A 17,808-nucleotide genomic window follows, 5' to 3' on the forward strand; every position below is an offset into this window, starting at 1 on the left:
AAGTGTAAACAGACCAACATGGCGGACCATAAGGGGCGTATGCTCATTAACAATTATTTCTATCACCAAAGGTGCTTACTCCTTGCTTATTTGAGGGAAACAGAGCAGGAAAACGGCGCATAAGGCAAGAGAAGCTGCTATACCTTTTATTTTACCGTGCACTTGCATAAACACCGCATCCGTAGGGGCTGCCATTGTTGTTTCGCGGGCTATGTGACGTCAGAACCCGTAACTGGAAGCACATCGATCTAGTACGAGTTCACGGGTGGGAAGTCACGGCTTTGACTGCTGTTCCAGTGCGCTTTCACGGGTAGAAGGTTGGAAAAACATGGGTTACGGGTTGCCTGGAAAGCGACATAAGTGCTGGGAAGAGGTCACAGATTTATCTTTGTTTTACCAAAGAACAAGAAAAAAACTAAATAAAACAGAATAAGTATAAAATAGGTGCACAATGTCTAAAATAAACATAAAAGGAACTCAAGAACATTAGTTTCAAAATCAAACTTGTTTTAAAGGAATATTCTGGTCATGTAGAATCTAACAATGGTTAATGAATGTAATGCAGAGGTTAATCCAAAAACTGGAATCGCTGTGATAAACATTTAAATTACCACAATAATATTTACAGACTTCTAATATTACAGGTTCACATGCATTATGAATGATGAGTACTTTATGTTTGAGCTTATAAATATGTGTGTAAACATGAAATGTTTTTCGTTTTCACAAATGTTCCTGCCACTCATGTCTTCAGTGGTCACAGATACCTGTCCTTGGCAGTCCTGTCATATTTTGAAACCTGCAGGAAGTAAAAAAATCTATCCTGGAGAACGTGGATGAATGAAAATTTGAGCTGATGTTTACTCCCTTGCGGCGGGCAGTAGGAAGTGGCAGGGGGTAATACCAGGGCTTCCAAGTTCCCATGAGTACAAGCTGCTGAGAAAATCTAATTCAGCCAACTGGAAGACTCAAGGATGGCGCCCCAGTACAAAGATGGGAGATTTAGACGTAGTTTCATTTCCCTTCAAAATCACCATGACCTCTTTCTCACACACACAAAAAATACTCATTCCCCATGTTCCCTGACACAGAGGTGGGTCACGGCCTTCTCTCCCACAGCGCTCCGAGTCAGGCACTTTACCCTGTTACTATGGTTGCCAACCACTTAAAGTCTCCTTCTCTTTATGTTCTGTCCTTATCCTCGCTAACTTGATCCTCAAGTGATAAGTGTAATAAGGCGGGTAAAATGTTTCTCACTGTGGATCTTTTTGGGCTGTAGAATCTGTTAAACTAGTAAACCATGCACTCGTGCTTTGGCGCAATAACAGTACTAGGTATTCATTGATAAATGTCATCCTGCAGAAAAACAGATTTCATATAATAAATTAGCTGTTAGTAAAACTTTAATAAGCATGTTTGGGGATGTCGACTAAGTATTTAAAGAGTGATCCAACAGACAAATACAGCTGCTGAACTCCAGTGAAAAATGATCTTATGCTAGTAGAGAAGAAAAAGAGCTTGTGTTGATATAAAGGAATTAAATTAATTCATTTGTTTGAGCAGAACAGGTACTTGCACTGCTTTGTCCCACATTATCCCTTTATTCTTTTTCACCCATAGAGGGCACTGTTGTGTAGACACTGTTTAGCATGCTGATAATATAAAGAAATAAAGTTTTCAAGTGTTTGCATATTAAGAGCATCTATGAAATGTTTTAAATATTCATTTTGTATAGCATATGTTTAATGGCTCTGTTACACTAACTGTGTAAGTAACATCAGTAGAATCCATGCCCATATGATTCAGCAAATCACATGCCACAATCAACACAAATACCAATATGTGGGCTATACAAGAGTATCAATCACATTGTGTATGTGTTCAGATGAATGAAATAAGAACCACTAGACTACAAGTATAACCCAAAAGACTCTTTAGATTTTAATTGTAATATAAGTGGGTTGAATAGGAGAACATACCTATGGTCAACACAAATGCATCTTTTCCTTGAATTAATATCATTTGGCTGCATCTTAATTACTTTGTTAGGGCTAGATATTTCATAGTTATTTAACTCAGTCAGAATGAGAATGAAAGTGTACAGAATCCTTTTAAAGTCACTCCAGATAAGTTTGGATTAAGGTTGCATCTTAGACTGGATCATTCAAGGACATTAATCTCCCTGTCCTTAAAAACACAGTTTACTTCAGTGGTGTGATTTTGAATCTTGTCATCTTGAAGCTAAAATTTTGACATTTTAAAAAACCTTTTTCTGAACACATTTTGACAAGGCCTTTGAGATTGGTTTGAGTTTTCTTTCTTTCTTTCTTTCTTTCTTTCTTTCTTTCTTTCTTTCTTTCTTTCTTTCTTTCTTTCTTTCTTTCTTTCTTTCTTTCTTTCTTTCTACTGAAATTTCACACAGTCTGGATCTTTGGGATGTGTTTCATATTGATGTCACATACACAAAGACCATTTTTTTGCCCTAAAAGCCTTCTTGATCATTTATCTCTGATCAGTTTCCTACTTTCATTTTGGGAAAGGTAAAATCCATATGTTCTGTAAACTTAACTGTTCAATATTATGTCACTGGGATGTTTTATACTCATACACCTGATTTGTACATTTCAACCAGAAAGCATAAAATGCGTATTCTTGCTTTTCTACTGCCAAATAATTGAACACTCAGAAATATTTCTTTAAATCATCACAGCTGTTCAAAGTTAAGTGTCAATTACTTTGTTGTGTCATATGTAAAGTGATTTATACTTGCTTAGACTTTATGTGATTATACTTGCTATTGTGAAAACTATCTGACAGAAAATAATCTGACCATAACCAGAGCACTTTTACACAAAACAGTTACTGTTTTGGAGGGATGATTTTGTTGATCCTTTGAAATCAGGCAATATTGTCCCCAGAATATACAAGAAATTATTTCAGTTTTTAATGTTCTTATATACAGATACACACTTTGAATAGATTTAATTTTTATAATATATTTGATTTTTATTTTTTGTAAACTTTGAAGGGTGCACTCTAAAAAATTCTGCACTGTAAAAAAAAATCCCAGTAAAATTACAGTAAAAAACCGGCAGCTGTGGTTGCCAGAACTTTAGCATAAAAAATACAGTAGCAACGTAAAAAAAAAAAAAATCTGTTAAATTTACGGTAAAATAACGTATTTCATTAACTGATATAATGTTAATTTACCAACCTAATGAAGTAGTAATATCTGTTTTGTACCTTTATAACACACTGACAGTCACCAAACACAGTGGTGATAAGAGTCACATGATGAATCAAAGTTCATCACAAGCAGCTTTTCCACAAGCTGAGAAGCACAACACTAACATATAGAAGTTGCACACAGTGTCATTCACACACACACTAAACACTATCATGGTAACATGCATGAAATTTTAAAAATGCAATAAACATTAATTTAACAACATAAGATGTAACATAAAACCCTAATGTACATAACTGATTAGAAAAAAATTAGAAAAACTAAGAAGAAACAGAATTATTTCAACGAAAATATATCAAATGTGAAGTGTCACGCAGGGATTTGTGGGAATGTCAATTTACGGTTTTTCACTGTGAATTTTACAATGAATTGTTATTTTTCACTTCCAAAAACTGTGAATTTAACAGCATTTTACCGTAAAATTACATTAAATGTGCCGTTAGATCTATTACAGTTATTCACCGTATATAGTACGGAAACTTTCTGTAAACCAATTGACAGTTTTTCACCGCAGCATTTTTACAGTCTTTAACTGTTAAAATCACGGTCATTTTTTACAGTGTGGGTTAAAAACAACTCAAGATGGGTTGAAAATGGACAAGCCCAGCGGTTGGGTTAAATATTTGCCCAACATGCTGGGCAGTTTTATTTAACCCACTATTGTTAAAAATTACTGCATTGCTTGTTTAAAATGAACCCAAAATAGGTTGGAAATCAGACACATAATTACTAAAGGCAACAGTAATAATCAAAAGGTGAACATTTATTAATAGGAAATTTAATGTTTAAATGTTCATTGTTTTATTATCCATTAAACTTATTAATACATGTTAATTTATTACACATATTAATAAATGTTAATTTACAACATACTTTGCGTTAATTTTAAGCAAACAATACAGTAATTTTTAAACAATAGTTGAGTTAAATAAAACTACCCAGCAGGTTGTGCAAACATTTAACCCAACCGCTGGGTTAAAACAACACATTTGCTGGGTTTGTCCATTTTCAACCCAACTTGGGTTGTTTTTAACCCAGCATTTTTTATAGTGTGTGGGTCTGTATCTGTGCCACAGACATAGCTTTTACGCTTCAGTCTCCTGCTCTATTTTTTTTAATGAGAGATCTTTGCATCGAGAGCCTCACTCAAGGTCTGGCCTCAGGTTTATCTGTCACCTTGTCCAATAGTCTAAGTCTGAGCGTATTATGTCTGTGTATTGGGCCTGATAGTTTCTAACACATAGCGGAGGACACACTTAGATAATTCACACCATAAGTATCTGCAAACATACTGCTTACAGCTGCACTCCAAATAAAAAGCAAAGCTGCAAAAGATTGCTAAGTGAAATTAAAGCAGATGTTCAAATGTGTTTGGGACAGGATGCGCCTACTTCTGCTGTCTCTTGATCTCACAGGACTGACCGTACCCAATGTTTTAACTACCGACCCACCCTCACAAACTCTGCTCCTTAATCCTAAAGGCCAGTTGGAGTTCTTTAAGACGTCTCACATGCTTTCTGTGAAAATATTTTGTCTGGGCCCCATTTCCAAGGGAGTCACAACGATAACATGAGCTGCTGCAGATCAAGACAGAGCTTGCAAACACATTGCATAATAACGGACAGAGTTACACTGAGGAAGACAGGGTCAGCGAGGACCTGAACAGAGCAAAAGAAAGAGATGCTAGATTGGGGAAGTTCCTTCAGCGGTGAAGTGACGTGAGCGGGGAGACAAGGTGAACTCCTGGTACGGCATTCCTTACCGGGATTTAATTGAAGAACAACACGCAGGTTCATCTACAGCGTAAAAGCCTCCCTAGCTTTTGCTGATGTCAGGAACATGTTAAAGCACTGGCAGAGAAACTTAATGAGCCCTGTCAGCATCAACACCCACACTAAACACACACAGGCCTGCTTGAGTATATTGTTGAACTGCAGCTGCTGCAGAAATACACAAGCTTGACTCTTTCACAAATGATAATTAGGTCAGTCTCTTGAACTTTTTTCTCTGTCTTATTGAAAAAAGATTCATGCATTCACATGTGTATAATCAGTAAGAGAGATGAACTAGTGTCTTCAGAAAGATACTCGATTCAAGCTCTAAGTATTTAGCATACAACAAAGAGCCTTTGTTGGTTGTAGATAAAGTAGCTAACATGCCTCTAATAGTTTACTCAAAAATGAAAACATTTATATCATACAGTCATCCTTTTTTCTTCTGTGGAATACAAAATAAGATATCCGGAAGAATGTCTGCTGTTTTTCTCCATGAAATGAAAGTCACTGGGGTCCAAAACAACACTCTATGGACTGAAGGATTTGAAAGAAAGAACTAGTTAATTCAAACACTTACACACTTACAATACCTTAATTTTAGGTTATTTGCACTAAGTGCTTTAAAGGATTAGATCACCTTAAAATTAAAATCACCCCAAGCTTTACTCACCCTCAAGTCATCATATATATATAATATATATATATATACATCCAATATATTATTGTGTTCATCAGAAAAAAGAAAAACATACTGTATACACCTAGGATGGCTTGACGGTTAGTAAAGCTTGTGTAATTTTTATTTTAAAGTGAACTAATCATTTAAATTCAAATAGTGGCATATACTATATGTATGGAAGAGGATTAGGGCCAAGCAATAATAAAAAAATAAAACCATCTCGAGATTAAAGTTGTTAAATTTCGAGAAAAAAGTCGAAATATTTTTTTTTTTTTACAAGATTAAATTATGAGAAAAAACTCGTTAAATTTCGAGAAAAAAAGTCAAAATAAAATGTTGAGAATAAACTCGTTAAATTTCGAGAAAAAAGTCGAGATAAAACGTTGAGAATAAAGTCATTAAATTACGAGAAAAAAGTTGTTAAATTACAAGAACAAATTCGTTAAATTATGAGAAAAAAAGTCGTTAAATTTCGAGAAAAAAAGTCGAGATAAAATGTTGAGAACAAAGCCATTAAATTACGAGAAAAAAGTTGTTAAATTATGACAATTTAACGCCATTTTTCTCATAATTTAATGAATTTGTTCTCGTAATTTAACAACTTTTTTCTCGTAATTTAATGACTTTATTCTCAACATTTTATCTCAACTTTTTTCTCGAAATTTAACGAGTTTTTTCTCGTAATTTAATGAGTTTATTCTCGAAATTTAATCTTTAAGATTTATCTTTAATCTTTAATCTTTAACTTTAATCTCAAGATGGTTTTATTTTTTTTATTATTGCTTGGCCATAATCCTCTTCCGTATATATGTACATCAGTGTACCTTATTTCCAGTTTTCAAATATTGTCTTCATTTTTTATTTAAAATGAACTCATCTCCAAGCTGATGTGGGATGGGAAAAGGGAGAAGAATTGAATAAGAAAAAGATGGATTTTTGCTTGCTTCAAAAGTTAAATCCTTACTAAACTGTAAACCTGTCCCTCAAATCTGATTGGTTGATTGGAATGTTGTTCAACAAAGATGTTTTGCACTTGGTGAAATCAGGTTCTGCTGTACTGAGGGAGTTGCAGTGTTGAAGAGAGCCTTTATTTTTTCCTGAGTTAACTAAAGCTGCATTGAGAAGGTATTAAACTTGTGCAAATTGGCTAGTGTGTGAGTTGTTTATGTGTAGGATTTGGGAAAACTGCTTAGAAATGCTATTAAACAAATATTTGATTCTTGGGTACTGTGACCAGTTGAGAGATTTGTAGAGTGTTAAGGATTTGACGCAAGTTCATGCTGTAGAGAACTCTTCATAGCTCAAGTTGAGTAGCTTTGGAATATAGCCTAGTTAGAAGAAGAGGCGAGTAATGGACAGTAATAAAACCAGGCCTGGATTAGCGAAATGATGGGATTGTTATTATTTCAGATTCTGTTGCAAGTAGACTGAAAAAAGGTAACCTAAAATGGTAAGATTTAAATGAACTGCTTTTATTTTTGACTGGTTAGATTCAAAATATTATTTGCTGAATCAGCCCAAATACATTAATTTACAACAACAAAACTCATTTTTATAAGTTAAATCTGGAAATGAAATGACTTTGTCTTAGATTTGGTCCAAAAATAATGAAGTCTGGTACCACAATCTTTCAAAAGTTAAATTAAAAGTAAAATTTATTTTTGGAGTGAAAGAGAGAAGTAGCCAAACCTTTTGGCAGTTGTTGAGGAGACAAACTGAAAAGAGGCTGATTTAGTAGAAGTCAAAGAAGCCATGTTGGAATTATACTGAAACAAAAGAAATACTAAATTGTTTGTGAAGGAAGCCATGTCTTGACTGGTGCATAAAAAAGGTTCACAGCAAATCAGCATTTATGCAGAACCAGAGTGAGGTAATATATCTTCCCATTGTAATTTGGAGATTATAATCATGCACCTCCCAAACTGTAGTTTAGGACTCCGTTTAAATGTTGAATTTATCATCACTGAGTTCACCATGCACCCTCTAAGATTTTAAACTAACACCAAGTTATATGTATACAAACACTGTGTCTGTATATACTATAAAGTGGAAATCTAAACATACCAAATGTAATGAAGACACCAAACAGCTGCACCATTACTTATGTGTGTTACTTATTAGTGTTACATTCACATATCACATGTTCCCTGGTGTACAGTTCTGCAATATGTTTCCTTAATGGCTATAAACCACACAGAATAATTGAGAGCAAATGTTCGCTCTTCATTTGGCCTGAAACGTTTAGCAGCAACTGCAGACAATTATGAAAATAAAAGATACATATATTGCAAGATTGCTGTCACAGTGTAGATATTTAATAAATGGTGGTTTGATTAAGCCATAAGAAAGAGCTAACATGCTGTTCGATTCATAGATTTAGGTTCATAGCAAACACATGGCATAGAATCCACAGGAATTTGTTTCATAAAACTAAAAAGTCCTGTTGACCCCCTGTATAAGGTCTAATAGCCATCATAAATTCAATATTGTAAGCCAGATCAGGCCAAGTTCCCAGCGCTCTGAGCCAAGGCCACAGATGGCTTCACAGTATACCAAGTGCACAACATAGTCAGACATGCCCTTTTGATTTATGTCTTCGCAAAAATCATGTCTAGAAGTCAGTACATTTTTGTAAATGAAGGAAATCTGACCTGGCAGCTTCATATCAAGAGCTGATCTTTCATTTTAGTGTGTTTTGGCTTCAACTTGTCTGAGTTTTTATTTTTATTTTTTATTAAAAGCCAGTGGTTAATATTATTTTTGTTTACAAAATGTAATATATGCTCCGTTCCAATTCACCTACTTTTACTATGCTTTAAAAGTATGTAATTTTTTTGTGAAGAAAAAGTACATACTTTTGAGTGTGTAGCAGAATAAGTTTTGTACTTAATAAGTTTATACTTCGTCATAATTGCGTCTTAAACATATCACTTTTTTTTCATCCTGTCACCATTTAAACTACCCTGTCAATCCTTTTGTCACAGTTAAAATCCTCCATGTTCGTTTTAATTTCCTACCATATTGGAGAGAAATGTAGTAACACGTTGATCTGCCGTTGTCTTTCACGTGGAGAACTCTCCTCATGCATTTACATGATGATGCATTTAAAAGTTAATGACCAAACATATCTTCATAAAAGTTCACAAAGCTGTTGCAGATTAAATATAATGTGGATAACATTAAATATACTTTTTCTTCAGGTAATATACTGATTATTAATCACTCCAACCCTTTTATCTAAATCTCTCTACTTAACTGTGGTCTCACACATCTGCCATGTTTGTAGTTTTTTAACACTTGCACTTATACACTATGTAACCTAGTGTAGTGTATGAATTGTTTTGACATTCAATGACAATGGAACCCTAAGCCCACAAGATCTTCCTCTGAGTCCACACTTTTGTGTAGCTTTAATGTCGCTTTGACTGTCGGGTAGGAGTCTGCTGCGGAGTTCATGGGCACAACAAAAGTGTGCATCAAGGGCGCATATTGACCACAAAAGGGATGTTCAAGAGTACCCCTTTGAAACCTAAAATGACAAATGGGACACCATATGGACATGCGCACACGGTGGCCATTGTAAGTCCACAAGACCGCAAGTGCACATAAAGTGTGCCATTTGGGACAGAAAAAGCCCCTCCTCCTGTGCTAATTACAGCACCGACAGCTGAGTGCATGAAGCATCCAACATTCCACACGTTTTTGTTTTTTTTCTTTCGATTAATAAGGATTAGTTCACTTCAGAATTAAAATTTCCTGATAATTTTTACCCACCCCCATGTCATCCAAGATGTTCATGTCTGTCTTTCTTCAGTCAAAAAGAAATGAAGGTTTTTGAGGAAAACATACATAATCACATTGGAAAAGTCACGTGTGACGTAGGGCGAAAATCTCATTTTCTCCTCCAACTTCAAAATCATCCAACATCGTTGTTTTAGCTTTTTTCCTTTTTTTTTTTTTTTTTTTTTTTTTTGTGGTAAAGGCAGTTTTACTTAGTCTTCGAACGGTTGCTTAGTAAACACTTGCTCGATACTTCTGCATACGTCACACATGACCTTTCTGACCTGATTACGGAATGCGTGGCGCATCGCAGAGCAGTGCAAGACAAGCATTTGTGGTTAAAAAGTATATAATTTTTATTTTTTTTTAGAAAATGGCAGATGGTTTCACTTGATAAGACCCATATTCCTCATCTGGGATCATGTAGAATGCTTTGAAGTTGTACTGAAACTGACATTTGGACCTTCAATCAGTTGCGCCCCTGTGAAGTCCACTATATGGAGAAATATCCTGGAATGTTTTCCTCAAAATCCTTAATTTCTTTTCAACTGAAGAAAGAAAGACATGAACATCTTGTGGAAATCTAAATTCTGAAGTGAACTAATCCTTTAAGTGCATCATACGGGTATTTAAAGTTTACTTTTTATTTTTGGAATTTTCAGTGTGTAGTTGAACACACTACTCACTCTTTATACTACAAAATGGCATAGAACAGTGTATGTGAATTGGAACGTACCTTAATTCTAGATTTGAAAACTATTTAGGTTGGATAGTATGCAAATTGGGACGCAACAATAGGTTGTTTGCATTCACGTGGTTCTGGTGACGCGCAAAATTCCGGTGGAGGGCAAGCAGTGAAAATTAGAATGGAAGAGATGGAGAAAAGTCCTTTCTGTGCTGATTTAGAAAGGTATAAACAGAAAATCACAACATACTGTATGTTGGACGTGATCTTTATGTTATGAAGAGGAGCGACTTTTCCACTGAATTGAAGACTTTCCTGCCATCGAGGAGGTAGATATAGAGGATGTCGTCACGCCGCATTCAGTTCTAGTCTGGGTTTGTTTACATCGCGCTGCCTTTCTGCTAGTGAAGTTAGGGCAGTATTTTTGATTTTCTGATTTTCTTGTGAAAAATGTCGCCATTGTAGGTCATTTATGCTGAATCGAGAATTGCAACAGGAGTTCACATCATCGTTCAAAGAAAAAACTTGATGGTACAATACAATTGTTGCCTTATACGTGTAAAAACAAACCAATAAGGGGAGCAGGTTGAGGAGGTGACGGGAAGACGCCGCATATCAAATCTAATAATGTCACTGATTTAACCCACTCCCTATCACTCAATAAAATAATCACACAGCTGAGTGTTTTTGAAAGTGTTGTCTTTGTTGTTGAATCGACGTTTGTCAGCTTGTTAAACATTTATTTATTTGGGCATTTTCAACCATATGAAGTCTGGAGCAGCAGCGCGTGACACTGTTCTCATGGTAACCAGATCAACATTGTGAACGGAATACTACAAAACTGAAGTGAAAACATCAAATTATCATTCAATGGGATAAAATAGCTTATCTTCCATGCAAACGATACCATGAAGAATGTGGATATCAAAAACAAATAAGGTAAGCAGGTATCAATATTCATTTCAGTATCAGCAGACGCAAAACGCTATTAAAGGCGACAACTTTTAAAGTTAAAAAATGATATAAGTTATAAAAAACAGTATAAGTTATGTAAACGATATAAACACCTCTGGGTTCTCGATTTTATCGATTTGAGCAACCATAAACGACGCAAAACATACGAATTTTGAGTTTTTGATAGGATTCCTGTAGAAAAATCACTCCCTGCCCTCCAGACTCATTCGCGCCGCTGCTGTGACGTCATGTGCAAACAACCTATGGATTGCAGCACACATCACAACTGATTTGTAGTATTTGATGATCATGTAAAGCCATAACTCTTTAAAAAACAGATGCGGAAAATCTCATTAGCGCGAGTTTAGCAAGGTCCTGATGATATACTGTCATAGAACTTCTACCTGATAAGAATAGACCACACAATTGTGGAACACATAGTACTGTAACAATATGAGTTCATCAGTCAATTCAGACCATGGATACTATCTCAGATTTGATGATTTATTTAACCACAATACAGCAAACAGAAGACAAAACAGCACATCAGATAGAGCAGCACAGACACAACTGGATAAAAAATTCAGAAGACTATTTCCTCACTGTACAGTATACTATATATAGCCTGATCTGGCAAGCAACAAATCGCAACTTATGCTTCAGGACTTGATATTGATACTGATACAGTATTTAAATTGACATTCCTGTATTAAATATAGTCTGGGTTGCATGTTCTTTTACCTTATGTAATGTTGTTCATGGTTTTTGAGAATGAGGGCATGTCATACAACTTGTCCATTCTGGCATCAATCTAATTTGGGGGTAGCATCTACCAAGTGACAAAAATGCATCCCAAAAAACTGGACATCAACAACAAATAGGAGAAGTGTTTTCTCCTCCATTTTAATAGCTTATAAGAATTATTTATTTTAGTTATTTTCCTATCATATGTGTGAATCTGTTACGGTGCTGTATGCAATAGAGATGAGGCAGATACGGAAATCCACAATGATGGGTATTTTAATGATCCAACACGGAGCCGAAGCATAAACACACATTACAACATTAAGAACAGACAAGGAGTGAAGGGAGTGAGTGCCATATAAAGGGAGTGCAGATGATAGAGTCCAGGTGCAGGTGATCTGTGATGATGAGGAGCTGACGTGGGAAGTGAGTGCAGGTGTAGAAACAGGAGGATCATGGGATATGGAGTCCAGGGAAACAAGGGATCTGTGACAGTACCTCCCCCTCCCGGTGGAATAAAGTCAATGTGTGGGTGGAGGAGCATGGAGCTGGTTTGGCGGCGGAGACTGGAGAGCTTTGCTCGGCGGCGGAGACTGGAGAGCTTTGCTCGGCGGCGGAGACTGGAGCTGAGGGCTCGGCGGCGGCGGCGGCTGGAGCTGAGGGCTCGGCGGCGGCGGCTGGAGCTGAGGGCTCGGCGGCGGCGGCGGCTGGAGCTGAGGGCTCGGCGGCGGCGGCGGCTGGAGCTGAGGAGCTCGGCGGCGGCTGGAGCTGAGGGCTCGGCGGCGGCTGGAGCTGAGGGCTCGGCGGCGGCTGGAGCTGAGGGCTCGGCGGCGGCTGGAGCTGAGGGCTCGGCGGCGGCGGCGGCTGGAGCTGAGGGCTCGGCGGCGGCGGCGGCTGGAGCTGAGGGCTCGGCGGCGGCGGCGGCTGGAGCTGAGGGCTCGGCGGCGGCGGCGGCTGGAGCTGAGGGCTCGGCGGCGGCTGGAGCTGAGGGCTCGGCGGCGGCGGCGGGAGGTGGTGGGGGCTCGGCGGCGGCGGCGGCTGGAGCTGAGGGCTCGGCGGCGGCGGCGGCTGGAGCTGAGGGCTCGGCGGCGGCGGCGGCTGGAGCTGAGGGCTCGGCGGCGGCGGCGGCTGGAGCTGAGGGCTCGGCGGCGGCGGCGTCAGGAGCTGAGGGCTCGGCGGCGGAAGGAGCTGAGGTCTCGTCGGCGGCGGCGGCTGGAGCTGAGGGCTCGTAGGCGGCGGCTGGAGCTGAGGGCTCGTAGGCGGCGGCTGGAGCTGAGGGCTCGTAGGCGGCGGCTGGAGCTGAGGGCTCGTAGGCGGCGGCTGGAGCTGAGGGCCAGTTCATTCCCTCAAATACAATTAAGATCCCCACAGGCACTGGAGCTGGCTCTGGAGACACTGGAGCGGGCTCTGGAGACACTGGAGCGGGCTCTGGAGACACTGGAGCGGGCTCTGGAGACACTGGAGCGGGCTCTGGAGACACTGGAGCGGGCTCTGGAGACACTGGAGCGGGCTCTGGAGACACTGGAGCGGGCTCTGGAGACACTGGAGCGGGCTCTGGAGACACTGGAGCGGGCTCTGGAGACACTGGAGCGGGCTCTGGAGACACTGGAGCGGGCTCTGGAGACACTGGAGCGGGCTCTGGAGACACTGGAGCGGGCTCTGGAGACACTGGAGCGGGCTCTGGAGCAGGTTTTTTCCTCCTCTTCCGCTTTCCGGACCCAGCAGGAGAGTGTGGGTCCAACGTGGGGCAGGAAGGAAGTTCACCGGAGGGGTAAGCGGAGGAATACGGAGGCTGACTAACTGGCCCAGCCGACCGTGTTTCTGGACGGACTGGAGACCAACACTCATCCACATAGAATTTGGAATTATTCAAAAACAAAATAAAATTGAAAGTTTCACTTAAGGAGAGACGATAATCAGGTTCATGGAGACGGAGAGTGTTGTCATCCAGACCGTCCAAAAACAGGGCGATTAAATTAGCATTGGGCCAGTCAGTCAGATAAGCCAGCTCAACGAACTCCTCCATATACATCTCCAGTGAACGACCAACCTGGAAGAGGCTGACGAGCTGGTCAGCCGCTGATGTCGGAGTGAGAGGCTGTGGGGGAGCTGGAGCCACAGGAATCAGGAACAATCCCATCTTTTGGTTTGTGGATATCCAGCGGTATTGGTCTGTTCTTCTGTTACGGTGCTGTATGCAATAGAGATGAGGCAGATACGGAAATCCACAATGATGGGTATTTTAATGATCCAATACGGAGCCGAAGCATAAACACACATTACAACATTAAGAACAGACAAGGAGTGAAGGGAGTGAGTGCCATATAAAGGGAGTGCAGATGATAGAGTCCAGGTGCAGGTGATCTGTGATGATGAGGAGCTGACGAGGGAAGTGAGTGCAGGTGTAGAAACAGGAGGATCATGGGATATGGAGTCCAGGGAAACAAGGGATCTGTGACAGAATCATGATTACTGTTAGTTGTGTTTTATTATTTGTATTTGTATCCCTGCTGTCTCCACAGATCTGCAATCCAATTTTGGGTTGCAACTTAACAGTTGAGAACCACTACTGTAAATAAATGGTACAGAAATACAATCAGTAATTTACTGTCTCTAGTGCTATAAATTATGGCTTGGCAGTTCCCAGGATGAGAGTCTCGGGAGCTTTAAAGGGATAATTCACCCAAAAATGAAAATTCTGTCATCATTTACTCTCATTTACCCTCTTGTCATTCCAAACCCTTAAGTCTTTTTTCATGTTTAAACCACAAATGAAAATATTTTTGTATTATTTTGTCCTTCCATTAAAAGCCCATGTAACAAAAACTTTCATGCATCAAAAAGTACAAAACAAGTATTCCAAATTATATTTTGAACATATTCAATTTAGGCTTTGATTCACATTTAAACATTGACTGATGCACATACATAACATAGACCTCATCTTTTTTTTTTTTTTTTTTTTTTCTTTTTTTTTTTTGTAAAATAACGCATTTTAACTATTTTCAAATACTATTTTTATTTTTAAATATGCACACATTCACTTAATCATTTGTGTAATATGCCAGCTCATTTAATGTAAAAAATGTTGGTAACACTTTACAATAAGGTTCATTAGTTAAACGTTAGTTAATGTATTAACTAACATGAACTAACCATGAGCAATACATTTGTTACTGTATTTACTAATCTTCGTTACCTTTAGTTAATGAAAATAGTTGTTCATTGTTTGTTCATGTTAGTTCACAGTGGATTAATTAATGTTAACAAGATTTTAATGATGTATTAGTAAATGTTGAAACTAACATTTAAAAAGATTAATAAATGCAGTACAAGTGCAGTTCATGTTAACTAATGTAGTTAACTAATGTTAACTAATGAATCTTATTGTAAAGTGATACCATAATGTCTATCATAAAACAGTTGTCAAATATTAGCTACTAGTTTAGCTACTTCTTACATCAGACTCTCCAATTGTTAAAACTGAAGCTCTGCATTGGAATTTGTGTTTGGTTTCTGTGAACCATAATCCCTGCCTACTTTGATTTGATTGGTCATCTTATAAGTATGACAAAAGGTTTAAAAAGTCACATTTTTTGGCTGGTCTAGTGGTCTAACAGCATAATGAATGACTAACAGAAGGATGCATAATCAAGAATATCAAATATCAGCCATATCTGATTATTGGCAGGGTTTTGTTTGCCTCTATGACTATGGTTGTTACGGCCTTGACCCTGATAAGGCAGTTTATCTGGTAATGTCCGTTTAGTGTCAGCTAAATAGTTGTGCATCCTTTCATGGAATAGTTTATATGATGTAAGCAAGTACTTGACTTGACCGCAGTCCTTTGCATGAACCGCATGGAAAGGGTTTGAGTTTGACTCCATAAAGGTTTGAGTGTGTTTTCATGCTTCAGTTTGGATCCAGCCTTTAGATGACCAACACCTGTACAGAGACAGTGCCAACTCCTGCAAGGACTTCAGATGAAGCAAACTCTGGATTAACATGCACATTGCAAATATTGCTATATATCCTAATTATTGTTAACATGTATTCATTACTTCCATTAGCTCATTGTTTCTACCTTTAATTTGCTAACATTGACTTTAAATTAAATTGTGTAAATTATTACATTGTTAACAAACTGCGTGATTATATATGTACATATTTGGAATTTCATAATTTGAAGACAGTCAACTCTGATAAAAGATAACTCTAAATTGTAATGTTGACATGCACTCCCTGTAAAGCTGCTTTGAAATGATATGTATTGTGTAAAGCACTATGCAATGTGAATTGAATTGAATTGAAAAGTGGCAGATATTCTTAAAGGGATAGTTCAGCCAAAAATAAAAATTATCTCACATTTACTCGTCCTCATGTCACTCCAAACCTATACGTCTTTCGTTCATCTTTGAAACATAAATTTGCACTGGAATGACAGGTTCAAAACAATAACACTAGAGACAGGAATAACTTTATGTGTTTTGTTTAAGTGTTTTCCACCTAAACCTCATGGTCCGTAAAATGAAAATGATGAACAAATATGAGCCTGGTCTCATTGTAAATACATAGGTATCATTATGTATTTACAGCTAAAGAATTTATGAATCTTTTATATCATAGAGATATTTGTATAATTGCGCTTTTACCATTTTATAGATACATTTTAGATCCCTTAACCCTTTCCCCAAAACCAAACATCTACAGAGAATATAAAAATATATCAAATGTAATAGACAGAAATGTGTAGGAAAATGGCATGGCATGTCACAGTCTGTGAACAAGCAGGTGAGAGCCAATGAACGTTTGATATCACTGCTGTAAAACATGTTGTAAAGCTTCCCGAGGCTGCAATTTTTGAATTCGTAATGAGCATGGGATCTGACGTTTACAGTCGCTGAGAATGAAGATGAAGATCAGCAAATAAAGTCTTGAATTTGGGTCTGTTCCTCACAAATGTATGGATTCTAAAGATTTGGATTACAGGGCACAAATAAAAGAAATAACTGCTATGCGTTTTTGGCATATTTTATGGTTCAATTCTCAGTCACAGAATAGGACTATACTGTGTCCCATGGCAAGCAAAATATTACAAGAATGTTACTCTTTCAAATGAAAATTAGCCCAAGCTTTACTCACCCTCAAGAGATCCTAGGTGTAAATGACTTTCTTCTTTCTGATGAACACAATCGGATGTATATTAATAAACATCCTGATGCATCTGAGCTTTATAATGGCAGTGAATGGAAAATGAATAAACATAATAAACATACTCCACATGGCTCCAGGGGGGGTTAAAGGTGCTAAAGAGGATGTTTTGTTTTATACATTTTTGCAATATTACTAGAAACTCTCTTTATTAACTGATAAAAGACTATTTATTAGGTGCACTGAAAGGAATAATATTAATATACATCATCTGTACACAAGGTAGGGCTTTAAAAACATAAGCCAATCGTTTACACGATCATCGCGTAAACGATTGGCCCTCTGGCTTGTCAATCACTGCCATGACGTTCCTTGTGAGAGACGTGCACGGCTGCGCTCCAGTAACTTTCCACACTCCACAGGCGCCGCATGTTTTTGTCAGGAGTAACGACTGCAGATTATGAGTTACCTGCGGTGAGTCCGACATAATGAATCCACTAAATGGTAAACACTCGTGTTCCAATACTCGTGCACGAGTTTTGGGAGGCGTTCCCTCGAAATGAGCTGTGAAGGAGGGTTTTAGTTTTTTGAGTTTTGTTCTTACATGCGCTCATTTCAAAAACTCACTAACAGTCTTTGGTTTCTCAGTTGACGAAAAGATCCTCTTTAGCACCTTTAATAAAAGCCCTCTGAAGTGAAGTGATGTGTTTGTGTAAAAAAAAAAAAAAAATTATATATATATATATATATATATATATATATATATATATATATATATATATATATATATATA

Source organism: Chanodichthys erythropterus, chromosome 2 (genome assembly GCF_024489055.1).
Source record: "Chanodichthys erythropterus isolate Z2021 chromosome 2, ASM2448905v1, whole genome shotgun sequence".
In the NCBI taxonomy this organism is placed as follows: Eukaryota; Metazoa; Chordata; class Actinopteri; order Cypriniformes; family Xenocyprididae; genus Chanodichthys; species Chanodichthys erythropterus.